The sequence below is a fragment of the Hyaena hyaena genome, unplaced genomic scaffold (assembly GCF_003009895.1).
Source record: "Hyaena hyaena isolate Hyena2069 unplaced genomic scaffold, ASM300989v1 scaffold_1553, whole genome shotgun sequence".
Lineage (NCBI taxonomy): Eukaryota > Metazoa > Chordata > Mammalia > Carnivora > Hyaenidae > Hyaena > Hyaena hyaena.
In genome coordinates this window covers 78,886-96,656 of record NW_024082190.1, presented here as the reverse complement: position 1 = coordinate 96,656, position 17,771 = coordinate 78,886, and the positions used below count along the sequence as shown (strand labels likewise).

General features: G+C 34.1%; 1 protein-coding gene across 4 annotated transcripts in view; it reads right to left on the bottom strand.

Annotated features, from left to right (window-relative positions):
* Window positions 1–17,771, bottom strand: part of LRRIQ3 (leucine rich repeats and IQ motif containing 3) — a 206,482-nt gene that overhangs the window by 181,001 nt on the left and 7,710 nt on the right. The window lies entirely within an intron of this gene.

Sequence of the window (17,771 nt, the reverse complement as noted above, 5' to 3'; positions counted from 1 at the left end):
GCTGTTATAAATTCCTTAAAGAAACAATTTACAATCATATTACTTATTTCTGTGTTCAACTAGGCAGTTAAAATCTGGAATTCTATTAGTTTTAAAATTTCACTAATTTAGGTTTATCTAAAATTTTTTGGATCATAGCTTTTTAAAGTAATTTTACATAGGGGTGCCTGGGTGGCTCAGTCGGTTAAGCGTCCAACTTCAGCTCAAGTCATATCTCACCATTCGTGGGTTCGAGCCTGGCGTCAAGCTCTGTGCTGACAGCTAGCTCAGAGCCTGGAGACTGTTTCAGATTCTGTATCTCCCTCTCTCTCTGACCCTGCCCTGCTCATGCTGTGTGTGTCTCTCTCTCTCAGAAATAAATAAAACATAAAAAAAGTAATTTTACATAGTATAGTACACATTTGAAATTTCCCTAACTCTGGGAAATTTAAGCATTTATAAAACACAGTCACCCAGTGATAGTTTCGAAGAGGCTATCTGAGCTCAAGTGGCCTGAGAGCATTTAGTAAGATTAATCACCTTCCCTATTGGAAGAATCTTTCTACCAGGTGAAGGTAAACTAGGTTACCAGAATCCAAATGAAATTAATGTGAAAATCCAGGTAAATCTTTGTGCTCTTTCAAGACATTAGTTCCTTTTTATATGCTGGCCAAGGCCTAGAACTATAATTAAATTCTAAGTGCCATCTAAGGAATTAAACAAAAAGCAGATTCCTAGGCCCCATATCATATCTATGTTATCAGAGTCTCTGAGCTGAAGGTCAAGGAATCTGTAATTGAGAATGTACCCAGGTAAATCACGGACATCTTGAGAAAGACTAGCCTAAACTACAGATAGAACATTCTTCCAAACATAAAGACCCTGATATAAAATAAACACATATGAATGAATCTTTATAAACTTACTAAGCTCTATATGTCCTGAAATGAAAGGCAATATACAAAATGTATTCCATCATTTGGACTCCCTATTTAGAAAAGACCTCAAGTTGGGGCGCCTGGGTGGCTTAGTCGGTTGAGCGTCCGACTTTCGCTTGGGTCATGATCTCGCGGTTCGTGGGTTCAAGCCCCGCGTCGGGCTCTGTGCTGACTGCCAGCTCAGAGCCTGGAGCCTGTTTCGGTCTGTGACTCCCTCTCTCTCTGACCCTCCCCTGCTCATGCTGTCTCTATCTCTCTCCTAGAAATAAATAAAACATTAAAAAAAAAAAAAAAAAGACCTCAAGTCTTCAGGCTCTCCTTTCAAAAAACTATTTTTTTTACATTCTGGCCTAATAGAGGCAAACTCCAGTTCATAACAAGGGTGTATAAGAGACCATATAAACAGGCATAAATCAGGATGTTTTAAGACAATGGAGTGCTCAAAAATGTCACTTATAGAATCCAAATTTTGAGTCAATTACAATCCTGGAAGAAATCTGCAAAGTGAGAGTCATATACCAAATGAAACCTTTTTTTTCCTTTCTATTTTTGTAGCCAAGTGATTTTTTAAAGTTATTAACAGACTTTCTTCTTTGGAGCCGTTTTAGGTTTACAGAAAAACTGAAAGTACACAGAGATCCCATATATAACCCCATAACCCCCTGTACCTTGAGTTCCCCTATTAACACCTTGCATTAGTATTCTATATGTGTTACAATTAATGATCCAATATTAATGAATTATTATTAACTAAAGTTAAAGTTTTCTAGATCATAACCTATAACAAAATCTCTAGATGAACAAAACACATCAACATGGAACAGCAGAGATCCCATTTCTTCATATAAAGCTGAAGTTGAGCTGACTTTATATCTTTTGTCACAGCATTGGTGTGTGTGTGTGTGTGTGTGTGTGTGTGTGTGTGTGTAATATATATAGAAAGAGATGCATAGATTGATAAAACTATTTCAATCATTCATTTCTCACACTGATTATTCCATCTCTAATATACTTCTTTGTAGAAGATATAATCTGCCGACCATTTATTTTTAGGGATTCTAAATAGTGTTATTAACTAAGTATAGTTAATGTCTATAAACTTATCACAAGCAATGAAAGATTTTTATGTTAAACTTTTCTGTATTAATGTTATCCATATGTCACTTAAATGTGATGTCGATAATCTACCACTAGTATTATTCAAAAGTAGACTTTTTTTCTGTTTCCTTTATTGATCTCAGACATACTAGATAATCTGACTAAATAAAAAGTTCTATAATTAGTTAAGCATTCTAACTTTAGCTATTAGTTGACTAACATTGTTCCTAACTCTGTGAAATTCACTAATCCTGTTTTGTGAAGTTAACTGATACTAATACATGAGATAATATGGTCCCTTTCCTCAAAATGCCTAAATATGTTCAAAATAATTTTTTAATAACACCCAGTGAGAGAGTTAGTGTGACTGGTACTATTGCCTCACTTAAAAACTCTTGCAGATAAAACATCTATGGTTTGAGGCAGAAATGAATTATTAAGTCACACAAATCCAAATTTGAGATAATCTTCATGATAGTGCTTAAATGAATGTCTTTTTGCTCATTTTGGACAAGCACTTCCTAGATTTAATTAAAAGATGCCAATTACAGACATATAAAATCATCTGTAATAATCAAACAGTAAGGTGATTAGGGAACTCTAAAATGTCATGGTCTCAAAATTTAGAAAAAAATCTACATTGTCTAATTATTTTATGATTAAATACAAACCCATGAAAATAATAAAATTAACCATGTGGTAAAGTAAAATAGAAACTTGAAATATTAATTTTTATTTAATTCAGTAATTAGAATTCTGAACAGTTAACAACAATGGCTTCTTAGTTAATGAAATATGGTAAACTATGCTATTTAAGGATGTCATATTTACTTCTCTCTCTTGGTGTAATCCATTTCAATAAGTCATTGTCTATATAACTCTTAGTCTTTATATTCCTGTACCATGCCTACATCCCCAATTTAGAAATTATATATTTTATGTTATATAATTGTTGTCTTTCCAATTATATTACCTGCACCTTGAGGTCAGGGCATTTGTTTTGTGGTTAGCTATATATTTTTCATAGTTTAGCATGGGACCAAAATCAGAAAAGAAGAAGTAAATTTTCTGTTTGCAGACAACATGATGTGAGGATACAGAAAATCCTCAAGACTCCATGAAAACCGTTAGAGCTCATAAATGAATTCAGTAAAGATGGGGGCAGAAAATAAACATGCAAAAATCAGTTGCATTTTATATATACTAACAATGAGGTATCTGAAAAAGAAATAAAGAAACCAATCCTTTTATAATACCATCAAAAAGAATAAAATACTTAGGAATAAATATAATCAAGGAGGTGAAAGATCTATACACAGAAATCTGTAAGACATTAATGAAAGAAATTAAAGATACAAACCAATGGAAAAATCTTGTGCTCAGACACAGTTAATATTCTCAAAGTGTCTATTCTATCCTAAGCCATTAACAGATTCAATGCCATTAATAAAAATCAAATAGGAAAATATTTTTTCACAAAAATTTTTCAAAATAATTTTTCACAAAAGTAGGAAAAATAATGCTAAAATTCATATGGGACAACAAGAACTCAAAAATCTCAACTAGGCAGATGTGCCTGGGTAGCTCAGTTGGTTAAGATTCTGTCTTGGTTTCAGTTCAGCTCAGCTCATGATCTCCTGGTTCGTGAGATAAGCCCCACATCAGGCTCGGTGCTGATAGCATGGAGCCTGCCTGAAATTCCCTCTCTTTCTCTTTCTTTCTCTTTCTCTCTCTCTCTCTCTCTCTCTCTCTCCCTCCCCCCACCAATCTCTCAAAATAAATAAATTTTTTTTAATCTCAACTAGGCAAAACAATTTTGAGAAAGAAAGTGAAGCTGGAGGCCTCATACTTCCTGGCTTAAAACACATTACAGATTCACAGTAATCAAAACAGTATGGCACTGGAAAACAAGTAAACAAACAAACAAAATAAACAAACGAAACAGGCATACAGACCAAAGTATAACAATTAAGAGTCCAGAAATAAACATACCCATATATGTCAACTAATATTTGACAAGGCAACAAAGAATACTCAATAAAGAAATGATGGTAACTTCAATGAATGGTATTGAGAACAATGTTTATTCACTGGAAAAAGAATAAAATCTGACCTCTTATACCACTTATAAAAAAACACTTCAAAATTAAGTCAAAAATGAAATCAAAAGACTTAAATGTAAGACTGGGGACCATAAAATTCCTAGAAGAAAAGAGGGGGAAATGCTCTGTGACATTGGACTTAGCAATGATTCTTTTTTTAATATTTTTATTTATTTCTAGGAGAGAGAGAGAGAGAGAGAGAGACAGCGTGAGCAGGGGAGGGTCGGAGAGAGAGGGAGACACAGACTCGGAAACAGGCTCCAGGCTCTGAACTGGCAGTCAGCACAGACCCTGACACGGGGCTCGAACCCACGAACTGTGAGATCATGACCTAAGGGAAACTCGGACGCTTAACAGACTAAGCCACCCAGGCGCCCCGCAATGATTTTTGGATATGACTTCAAAAGCACAGGCAATAAAAGCAAAAATCAACAAGTAGCACTATATCACACTGAAAAGCCTTGGCACAGAAACAATAAATGAAATGAAGGTGCAAACATTGGAATGGGAGAAAGTATTTACAATAATCTAATAAGGGATAAATATCAAAATATAAAAGGAACTCATAGAAATCAGTAGCAATATCATCATCATCATTATCATCATCATCTAATTTTAAAATAAGCAAGGACTTCAACATTTTTTCCCAATAAAGGCATACAAATGGGCAACATATACATGAGAAGGTGTTTAATATCACTATTGTCAGGAAAATGCAAATCAAAACCATAGTTTTGATATCACCTCATACCTTTCAGAATTGCTAAATTCAAAAAGACAAGAAGTAAGCATTGATGTAGATGTGGAAAAGAGGGAACAAACCCTTGTGCACTGTTGGTGAGAATGTGAACTGATACAGCCACTATGGGAAATGGTATGGAGAGTCCTCAAAAATTTAAAATGGAACTACTATATAATATAACATATAATTATTTCATTTTCTTTGAACATATACCCATAATAATTATATTGCAGAGATATCTTCAACTCCCATGTTCATTATTCACAACAGCCAAGATACAGAAATAACCACTGACTGATGAAACAATGTGATATATGTAGATATATTTTACATAGTATATACACACATACACAATGTGATATTGTTCTGCCATGAGAAAGAAGGAAGTCCTGCCATCTTATACAATATGATGGATTTTGAAGGGTTGATAGCAAGTGAAATAAGTCAGACAGAGAAAGACAAATACTGTATGTTCTCACTTAATGTGAAATCTAAAAGAGCTTAACTCATTTAAAGACAGTAAATTGGGGGTTTCCAGGTGTGAGCAAAATAGGATACAGGAAATGGGGAGATGTTGGTTAAAGGTTACAAACTTCCAGATCTAAGATGAACAAGTTCTAGCAATATAACATATAACATGGTAACTACAGTTAACAATATTATACTGTATACTTGAAAGCTGCTCAGAGAGTATATCCCAAATGTTCTCATCACAAAATAAATAGTAAGTATATAAGATAGATAAATGTGTTAACTAAGCTTATTGTGATTGTCATTTTGCAATATATGTGTGTATCAAATCATGATATCAAACACATTAAACTTACACATTATATGCCAATTATATCTCAATAAATCTGGAAAAAGACTTATTTTTTTATGTTTATTTATCTTAGAGAGAGAGAGAGAGAGAATGCACACACACACAAGCAGGTCAGGGGCAGAGAAGGGAAGAGAGAGAATCCTAAGTAGACTCCATGCTGTCAGTGCAGAGCTCGATCCCATGACCTGAGATCATACCCTGAGCTGAAATCAAGAGTCAGAAGAAGCTTAACCAACTGAGCCACCCAGGCACCCCTGGAAAAAAAGACTTCTAAGTACAACTGAAAAAGTATCTCTCATATAGATTGAGATCCATTGTTAATTCCTTGAAATCCTTCCCTTTGAATTTCTACAACCAATATCTAAATTCCTGCAAAAAAAGAATACATTTTTCATTTACTTATGCTGCATAACAAAACACCCCAAAATCTATTAGCTTAAAACAACTACCATTTATTATCTCCCAGGATTTTGTGGGTTGACTTGATTTAAGTAGGCAGTTCTTTTCCAAGTGATATTAACTAGAGATTCAGTCTTGTGGGGCTCATGTGCACTGTCACCTCAAAAATGGCTAATATGTGGGTGTGACACATTGGCAAGGACATTGGAAGGGAGGGTCAGCTGGGGTGCTGGCATGTATGGGTCTCTCTCACCATACTGTCCTAGGACTTCTGTTCATCCACACCAGCCTTCACTGTGTCTTTCTCTCACACGTCTATTTTTGTGTTCCCACAGTAGAATAGCAAGATCAAACAGTATAGAAGCAGAATCTGTCAGAACTTCTGAAGGCCTAACTGGCACAGGTTCACCTCACTACATTCTATTGGTTAAAGAAAGTTATTTTGATTTTTAAACTTATTTTTTTATCTTATGAAGTAGTTACAGAAAGAAGAAACAAACATAAGTTGTTCTGAGCTTGGTAACCTCAGGCAAGTTACATACCCTCAGTTTGTTATACATCTAAGCTATGTGCCTCAGTTACCTCATCTATACAATGAGCACTGCAATAGTACTTAATGGATAGAATTATTAGGAAGACAAAATTACTTGGCAGAAAGGTTTCAGAATAGTGCCTGGCATGTAACAAGCACTATAAATAAGTGTTGCTAAAATAAATCTGACTCAGTTAACAACTCAAAATAGAATGTAATCTTCAAAAAGTTAATTAGGGCACTTTTGGTTTCTGGTCCAGAATAGAAGAAGCTTAGAAGTTGTCACACCATCCTAACAAATACAAAGATGAACAAAATGAAAAATCAACCACTCTTCTTAGATTCAGAAGAAAAGTGAGGTTACATGAAAAACTACTGAATCAAAATTGAGAGATAGGCAGGTTTAGATTTAGAATTTACTAGAGCAGAAATTCACCAGCAGAAACCTCTGCAGTAACCAGTGCCAGGGTAGGACTGTGACTGACAAGTTACTAGGGGCTTAGTGTTGACAACTCAGATTTAGAAACTCCAGCCCTCATATATCTGTGAGATTAATATCCAGGAGCTCTACCTGGACAAAAATCGGCTCATGCCTCTGAGAGGAGAGAGGTAACGAATAATTTTGAAATACACCAGATCACCCTGTTCTTCTTAACAAAGGCTACCCTAAAGAGAAAATATTTAACACACAATAAACAAACTGAGGTTTTACCAGAGCCTAACTGATCTGGAAGCCTAACTGATCTGGAAGTAGGGAAATATCCAACTACATTTCCATCAAGCTTTCCATTCGGGAGAAAGGAGATACACAACTCCAGCCTACTCCAGCCCTCTTGTCCCACCTAAGGTGTAGGGAGGCTGACGAGCACTTATGAGATTCACAGCCTATGGAGCACAACCTCACTAAAAGCCTGAGACTTATCCATACCTTACTACCACACCACATATTATTTTACTGTAGTTCTTTTTACCAGTACATGGTGTCTGGCTTGCAATAAAAAAATTACAAAGCATACTAAAAGACAACATAATGCAAGTAGTAGAACCAGATTCAGACACTGCAGGGATGTTGGAATTACCAGACAGAGACTCTAAAACCCACTGATCCAATAAGCTCAGAAAAAAATCAAACAGGATTAAGGCAAAAAAAAAAAAAAAAACACTGGGGGTGAGGGGGACACTTTACCCAAAGAGCAGCAAAATTCAGAATTATATCCGACTTCTCCTAAAAAATCATGCAAGCAAGGAGTGGAGAGAGTGAAATATTTACTGTTAAGAGAAATTAACTAATATAAAAATCCATGCCCTGTGAAATTCTCCTTTAAAAGTGGACAAGAAATAAAGAATCTCAGGCAAACAAAAATTGAGGGAATTAGTTGCCAATATATCTGCTTTGCAAGAAATGTTACAAGTAGTTTATTAAAAGAAAATAATGTAGTTCAGAAACTCAGATCTACATAAAGAAAGGAAGAGCAGTGGGGAAGAAACAAGTGAAGACAAAATAAAAAGCTTTTATTTTTTCCTATTTTTAGTTGATATAACAGATGACAGTTTGGTCAAACACTAGTGGCAAACTGTATTAGAATATTTATGTATATATGTATATTCATGCATGGATATGTATAAATAAAATGAATGGCAGCAACGATACAAAGAACAAGAGGGAAAAATTAGAAATATCTTGTAATTAAAAGCTATTTAAACTACACCTAAAGCAGTATATGTCATTTGAGAGTGGACTTGAGTTACTGCAATAACTAGGGCAGCTAATTAAAAAAAGAAAAGAAATACATTGAGATAAGACAGAAAATGAAATCTCATACAATGCTCAATGAAACCACAGGGAGAACAGAGTAGAAGGCCAAATTGGAACAAAAACAAGAGCAATGAATAGAAAGAAAACAGCACCAAAATATAGTAGCTATTACTCCAACTATATAAATAAACAATTTAAATATCAATGGCCAAAGCACCAACACAAAGACATAGAGGATCAAAATTAGAGTGGATCAAAAAACCAAGTTGACTATATGCTGTCTATAGGAATGGTACTTTAATTTTTTTTTAATGTTTTTTTAATTTATTTCTAGGAGAGAGAGAGACAGCGTGAGCAGGGGAGGGTCAGAGAGAGAGGGAGTCACAGACTGAAACAGGCTCCAGGCTCTGAGCTGGCAGTCAGCACAGAGCCCGATGCAGAGATGGTACTTTAAACGTACAGACATATAAATTAAAAGTAAAGTGATGGAGACGAATTCTACCAAACATTCAAATAGTTAATTCCAATCCTTCTCAGACTCTTTTAAAAAAAAAAGGAGAGAACATTTCCAAACTCATTTTATGAGGTCACGATTAGCCTGATACCAAAACTAGAGGACACTACAAGAAAATCACAGACTAGTATCCCAGATGAACATAGATGCAAAAAATTCTCAACAAGATATTAGCAAGCCAAATTTTACAATGCATTGAGAGGATCATACACCATGATGAAGTGGGATTTATGCCTGGGAAGAAAGGCTAGATCAATATCACAATTGAGTACATGCAACGACACACCACATTAACAAAATGAAGGATAAAAATCATATGATCATCTCAAGAGTTGCAAACAAAGCACTTGACAAAATTCAACATCCTACTATGATAACTTCAGTATTTCAACAAATGGTATAGACAGAACATAACATAATAGAGGTCATATATGACAATCCCACAGTAAACATCATATATAGCAGTAAAAACTTAAAGCTTTTCCTCTAAGTTCTGGAACAAGACAAGGATGACCACTCTCACCAGTTTTATTCGACACAGTATTAGAAGCTCAGACAACAATTAGGCAAGAAAAAGAAATAAAAAGCATCTAAATTGGAAAGTAAAAAGTAAAACTGTCACTATTTGCATATAACATTATATAGCAAAAACCCTAGAGACTTCTCCAAAAAAGTCTTAGAATAAAGGAATTCAGTAGAGTTGCAAGAAATACAACTAATGTACAAAAATCTGTTGTGTTCCTATACACTAATAATGAATTATTAGAAAGAGAATTTAATAAAACATACCACTTACAATTTCACCAAAAAGAATAAAATACCTAGGACTAAATTTAGCCATGGAAGTAAAACACCTATACAATGAAATTAATCAATTAATTCATTAATTGTTAAAGAAGAGACAAATAATTGGAAAGCTATTCCATGCTCATGAACTAGAAGAATTAATATTGTTAAATGTCTATAGTACCCCCAAAAAATATATATTTAGTGCAATTTTTATCCAAATTTCAATGCTATTTTTAAAGAAATATAATAAATAATCCTATATTTGCATAAAACAAAGAAACTAAATACCCAAACCAATCTTAAGAAAGAACAACAAAGCTGGAGGGATTATGCTCTCTAATTTTAAACTGTATTACATAGCTATAGTAATCAAAACAGTCTGGCATTTGCATTAAAAATATAGATAAATGAGACAAAATAGACACAAAAAGTAAACCCATGCATAGATGGCCAATTGATTTACGACACAAGAGCCAAGAATATACAATGGGGAAAAGAGAGTTTCTTCAATAAATGGCGTTGGGAAAACTGGACAACAACATGCGAAAGAATAAAACTGGACTACTATCTCACACCATACACAAAACACAGCTCAAAATGGATTACAGACTTGAATTTAAGATCTTAAACTCCAAAAGAAAACATAGGCAGTACACTCTTTCACAATAGTCTTGGTAATGAGTTTTTGGATTTGACACCAAAAGCAAAGGACACAAAAGCAAAAATATATCAAGTAAAAGTATATCAAACTAAGAAGCTTTTGCACAGCAAAGAAAGCCATCAATAAAATGAAAAGGCAAGCTAATGAATGGAAGACAGTATTTGCAAGACAGTATTACATATATGTAATAAGAGGACAATATCCAAAATATATAAAGAACTGACACAACTCAACAGCAAAATAAAATCCAATTAAAAAATGGGCAGTGAATCTGAATACATATTTTCTAAAGAAGACATCCAGATGGCCAATATGGTACATGAAGGGATGCTCACTATCTCTAATCATCAGGGAAATAAAACCACAAGGAAATATCACTTCATACCTGTTAGAATGGCTTTTATCTAAAGAACATGAAATAACAAGTGTTGTCAAGGATGTGGAGAAAAAGAAACCCTTATGCACTGTTAATGGGAATGTAAATTGGTACAACCACTGTGGAAAAGAGTATGGAGGTTCTTCAAAAAACTAAAAATAAAACTACCATACGATCCAACAATTCTACTTCTTGATATTTATCTGAAGACTAGGAGAACACTAACTCAAAAAGATATATTCGCCCCACATATTAAATAGCCAAGAAATAGAAGCAGTCTAAGTGACCACTGACAGATGAATAGATAAAGAAAATGTGGTATATACATAGAATGGAACAGTATTCAGCCATAAGACAGAATGAAATCCTGTCATTTGCAACAACATAGATGAACCCTGAAGGTATTATATCAAGTGAAACAAATCAGACAAAGAAAGACAAATGCTGGATGATCTTGCTTATATGTGGAATTTGAAGACAGAAACAAAATATCAAGCTCATAGGTACAAGGAGATTAGTGGTTCAGAGGCAGGAGTAGGAGTTGGCAAAATAGGACAAGGGGGGAAAAGGTACAAATTTCCAGTTACAAAATAAATAGGTCATGAGGGGGTAATGCACAGTGTGATGTCTTTGGTTAAAAATATTGTATTGCACATTTTAAAGTTGCTGAGAACCTTAAAAGTTCTCAACATATGAAAAAAAAATTTTGTGACTACATATGGTGAGGGATGTTAACTACACTTATTGTGGTGATCATTTCACAATATATACAAATATTGAGCCATTATGTTGCATATCTGGAGCTAATGTAATATTATGTGTCAATTATACCTCAATTAAAATGTACAATAAAAATAATTTAATAGCAAAAATAATAATTTAATAGCAAAGCTTCCTTAATGTTCTTTACAGTGTAATTAACTGCAAAACTATATAATACCATCAATGGAATACTATAAAAGCATTAAAACTGATACTGTACAATAGTTAGCAACATGAAAAGCTGTTGATAAAAAAAACAAGTCATTGTTTTCATTTATATATATTTTTCACTGAGGGGTATCTGGGTAGCTAAGCTGGTTAAGCATCTGACTTGATTTCAGTTCAGGTCATTATCTTACAGTTCATGAGACTGAACCCCATGTCAGGCTCTGTGCTGACAGCATGGAGCCTGCCTGAGATTCTCTTTCTCTTTTTGCCCACCCCTCCTCTGCTCACTCTCGCTCTCGCTCTCTCTCTCTAAAAGAATATAAACATTTAAAAAATATTTTTCATTAAGTATACAGTTTAAGGGGGGAGAGTTTTATGATATGTGAATTTTCAATTAAAATTATTCTTCTGTGGCACACATTTAAAAAAGTAAAAAAAAAAGTTAAATGATGGAGAAATGTATACTATGCTAAAACTAATCAAAAGAAAGCTGAAGAAGATATATTAGTTCAGATATAGTGCATTTTAGAGCAAGGAAAATTACCAGGGATAAAATGGAAGTATTACATAATGACAAATTCTACAAGAACACCTAACAATCTGGGGCGCCTGGGTGGCTTAGTCGGTTAAGCGTCCAACTTTCACTTAAGTCATGATCTCGCAGTTCGTGGGTTCAAGCCCCACGTCGGGCTCTGTGCTGACTGCCAGCTCAGAGCCTGGAGCCTGTTTCAGAGTCTGTGATTCCCTCTCTCTCTGACCCTCCCCTGCTCACGCTGTCTCTCTCTCTCCTAGAATTAAATAAAATAAAACATTAAAAAAAAAAAGAACACCTAACAATCTTTAATGTGCATGTGCCTAACCACAGCATTAAAACCCTTGAGGCAAAACTGAGGAATTTAAAACACAGATGAATCCACTAATAGATTTGGAAATTTCAATATCCCCTATCAGGAACAGATAGACAGAGCAGGCAGAAAATCAGTAAGGATAGTTGAAGTCCACAACACCATTGGTCAACTGGAAAACTGACACTTATCTACTACTTTATCCAACAGCAGACGATTATACAGTCTTCTCAAGTTCACATGGAATATTTGCCAAGAGAGACCATAATGTGGGCCATAAAACATACCTTCATAAATCTAAAAGAAGAGAAAACATACAATGTCTATTTCAGACCACAGTGGAATTAAACTAGCTATTAATAAAAGATAGCTGAAAAACATCAAAACATATCGAGATTAAACAACATATTTCTAAATAATACATGGCTCGAAGAGAAATTTAAAAATATTTTGAATTAAATGAAAATACACCTTATCAAAATTTGTGGGATGCAGTCAGGGCACCTCTGTGGTTCAGTCAGTTAAGCGTCAGACTTCATTTCAGCTCAGGTCATGATCTCACAGTTCCAAGGGTTCTAGCCCTGGTGTCAGGCTCTGCACTGGCAGCACAGAGTCTACTTTGGATTCTCTCCCTCCCTCTGCCCTTCTCCCACTTGTACTCTGTCTCTCTCCAAATAAACAAATAAATTTTATTTTTATTTTTTAATGTTTATTGATTTTTGAGAGAGACAGAGCACAAGCGGGAAAGGAGCAGAGAGAGAGGGAGACACAGAATCCGAAGTGGCTCAGCGAGTTAAGCATCTGACTCCGGCGCATGTCATGATCTTACTACAGTTAGTGACTTTGAGCCCTGCATCGGACTCTGTGCTGATAGCTCAGTGCCTGGAGCCTGCTTTGTGTCTCCCTCTTTCTCTGCCCCTCCTCTATTCACACTCTGTCTCCCTCTGTCTCTCAAAAATAAACACTGAAAAAAATTTTTTTAATGTTTTATTTATTTCTGAGAGAGAGAGAGAGAAAGAGAGAGGCAGCGTGAGAAGGGCAGGGTCAGAAAGAGATGGAGATACAGGATCTGCAACAGGCTCCAGGCTCTGAGCTGGCTGTCAGCACAGAGCCCAACACGGGGCTCAAGTCCATGAACTGTGAGATTATGACCTGAGCCGAAGTCAAATGCTCAACCGACTGAGCCACCAAGGCGCCCCCAAAATTTTTAAAATATTTTTAAAAATTGTGGGATACAGTGAAAACAGTGCTTAGAATGTAATTTATAGCATTGAATTTACATATTAGAAAAGAAGATCTGCAATTCCCAAGTTTCCATCTTGGGAAACTAAATCAAGAAGAACAAATTAAATCTAAAATAAGCAGAAGAAAAAAATCAGCAATAAATATATTTTTAATAAATACATTTGCAAAAAAGTATAATCTTTGATTATATTCTCAAATATTTGGGTTTGGGATCATTTTATCATTATCTTATCCTATAAGTCTCTATTCTAAAAAAAATTCTATAAATTCTAGAAATGTTAACTTAAACCAGATCATATGAAGCTTCTTTTATAGTGAAAACAACCAACTTTTTACTTATTTTCAGATCTTAAGTGAGAGGAGAAAAAAATGTTTGCGTATACTTTGTGGTTCCCTTTATCACACAATAAGAAATATTACTACAGAGTATCTCTTCCTATCTGCCAGGTCATTCAGAGTTAATGAAATGCTTAAATACTGAATCTCACCCCAGGTGCCTGCAAATATGTTTTTGATTCTTATTAACTGATCTTTGCTTTATATAGTTTAACTTTTAAATCATTCTCAACTAATTTTTTTAGTTGGAAATATGAATTTCAAAATAATCTTAAAATCAGTCTTATATAATAGAATCGTTTGTAAACGTGGCCTCTATTGCATTAGTAATACTTATTTGCCAACATATAAACAACCTTAATATTAAAAAATATTTCAGATTGAACATTATTATATGAGATTAGATGAGATCAAGTTATTGCTCTCCAAAGGAAAGATTAATCTATGGTTAGTAAGTTATAGGATTAAATGTAGTATATTATCTTTCCATTTTTTTAAGAACTAGCATTCTATGTTCAAAATATAAGGTATTTTTCAGTTATTCAAACTACTTAATTAGTCTGTCACATCCTTGAAGAAGTGAGGAAGAAATGTTTCATGCAACATTTAATTTTATTATTTATTGCACATCAGTATAACTAGAATAACACAAATTCCTAAGCCCGATCAGTATACCGCTTGAATCTTAACTCTGCAGTGATGGGCCCAGATAATTATGCTGCCTGTCAAGGAAAGCCGAAAACCACTGCAATTGAGAACTCCTCCTATACCTACTTAACAAGTCTATGTACCAAGTGCTGTCAGTTTTAAATATGACAATAAAAGACGAATCTGGGTACTTTTGTTCCTTTTAAAATTTTGATAATTTTACAATTGCTTGTAAAATGCACATATAAATGTGTATATCATCAAGTTCAAATAATAATATAATGTTCAAAAGTCAAATTTAAGTACAGCAACACATTACAGAAAGCATCAGAACTCTAATTACAACTTCAAAGAAGTCCTGTAGTTAAAAAGAAATCATGGGTTCCTGGGTGGCTCAGTAGGTTAAGTGTCTAACTTCGGCTTAGGTCATGATCTCGCCATTCTTGAGTTCTTCGAGCCCCACTTCAGGTTCTGTGCTGACAGCTCAGAGCCTGAAGCCTGTTACGGATTCTGTGTCTCCCTCTCTCTCTGCCCCTCCCCCACTTGTGCTCTGTCTCTCTCTATCTCAAAAATAAATTAAAAAAATAAATTTAAAAACAGAAATCCGTATTGTTGACAGCAAACCTAGTTTGTATGTACAAACGTACTAATTTTAAAATTATCATACATTTTTAATCACACTGTAAAAACCATGTCTTTATGAAATACAATATATATTAATTATAAGTTTCATCTTTATTCCCAACTTTTTCCACTTAAAAATATTAGTAGCAAATACTTGCAGAGTAACTATACGAGGTGATAATTAATCAACACCTAAATTAAATATTAAAAAGTAAAAACTCCTCATTCTGTATGTTTATTTCCTTTTGAAATGGATATTTAATAAATATTTGAAAAAAAAATTTCAAGTACAGTGTTTTGCTAGGTCAGTGACCTATAGGCATTACACTTAGTCACTGGAATGTTAGGTGCTAAGTATGCAACTACATTATTATTTTAAATCAGAAGTATATTAAAACATAACATAACACAACATCATAACCTGATGATCTATCAGGTTTGTTACAGTACCTTATTTATTTGGTAAGCATTATGACATTATCAACTAAGTTGAATTCTGTACACTAGACTCTAGAATTACCACAAAGTTTGCTAAGACTCTGGAAATTTAAAAAATCATAAAAAAAAAAAAAGGGGGGGGTGGTGCCTGGAGGGCTCAGTTGGTTAAGTGCCTGACTTCTGCTCAGGTTAAGATCTCAGTCTGTGAGTTTGAGCCTTGTGTCAGGCTCTGTGCTGACAGCTCAGAGCCTGAAGCCCTTTTCAAATTCTGTGTGTGTTTCTCTCTGCCCCTCTCTCACTCATGCTCTGTCCCTCTTTCAAAAATAAATAAACATTATAAAAATATTTTTAAAGGAAGGATATAAAGATTATTTGCAAAACTCTAACTATAAGAAATATAACTAGTAATATTTTATATCTACTATGGTTGCAAACTATTTTGAGTTTAGAATGTATACAATAAATTAAGCCCATCATAAACACAGTAAATGTAATTTAAAAATACTTTTATTTGGCCAAATAGTTCATTGAGTCAATACTGTTTTGATGAAGAAAAACAGTATTTTGATGATTTTATATCACAAACAAAATGTACTTTAAAAATTAAGGAGAGGGTTCTAGTAGAATAGTCAGAATATTACTAATCTCCTGGCAAATGAAAATGGAATCTAGTTGGTTTGTAAGTTTATATAAAAAACATGATTCCTTAAAACACTGTATTTTTGGGGTGCCTGGGTGGCTCACGGTTGGGCGTCCATCTTCGGCTCAGGTCATGATCTCACAGTTGGTGGGTTCAAATCCTGCGTCAGGCTCCGTGCTGACAGCCAGCTCAGAGCCTGTTTCAGATTCTGTGTCCCGCTCTCTCTCTGACCCTCCCCTTCTCACACTGTCTCTCTCTCTCTCTCTCAGAAATAAATTTTTTTAAAAATTTAAAAAAATAAATTAAAAAAGCACTTAAAAATTAAAAAAAAACATTGTATCATTGTATTCTTGTCGTATATTCCACATTTCAAATGACATAAAAAATTATTTGGAACAAAGAACCTAAGATGCACTTGGAATCAAGACATCTTATTTTCTGTCCATTAAATGCATTTGGTTTCTAAAATTTAGAAGGCTGTATATTTCTGTGCAAAATTTTTAAGAAAGCTTTTGTGAAAACACCAGTTTTCAACTTTTATTTTTACTCCATGCTTGCATACTGTAGAACCATAAGCCTGAAAATACTGAAGGGTGATGAACCAGAAGATGAATATAAAACAGTAAAAACTAATTTAAAAATCTAGTAAAACATCTGCATGGAAAACAATACTTCTTAAGAAATCATGTAAGCAAGAATGGAATGGAATAAAATATTTAAAGTACTTAGAGAAAAAGAAATAAAAATAAGCTCAGAATAAAGATTCCTTAGTTTAAAAAATGAGATTCTTTACAAGCATGTTAATGTGTATATTTATTTAAAATGTTGTATTATTTTAAATGCTTATTTAGTTAAATATATAACTCAATATTATTTCTTCAGCACCCTAATCCTATCTTAATCAAGTGTCCAAATAGACTCTGACAATTTTTTCTTTTTTTTTTAAATTTTATATAAATCCAAATTAGTTAACATACAGTGTAATAATGGTCTTAGGAGTAGAAATTAGTGATTCATTGCTTACATACAACATCCAGTGCTCATCCCAACAAGTGATCTCCTTAATGCCCATCACCCATTTAGCCTATCCCCCCACCAAATAGCTCTCCAGCAACCCTCAGTTTGTTCTCTGTATTTCAGAGTCTCTTAATCAAGAATGTAATGAATTCAACATAAAGCAAAGAAAAATATTCTTATAAGACACAGAATATTTGCTACCTAGACAGATTACACAGATGGTCAAGAAAGGAAAATCTTTTACACAGTAGGGAAAGGAATGAACCAGTAAGTAAAGAAAGCAACCCATTAAGATAGGGCAAGTGTTACTAAAATTTTAGTACAGTCCATCACCTCTTT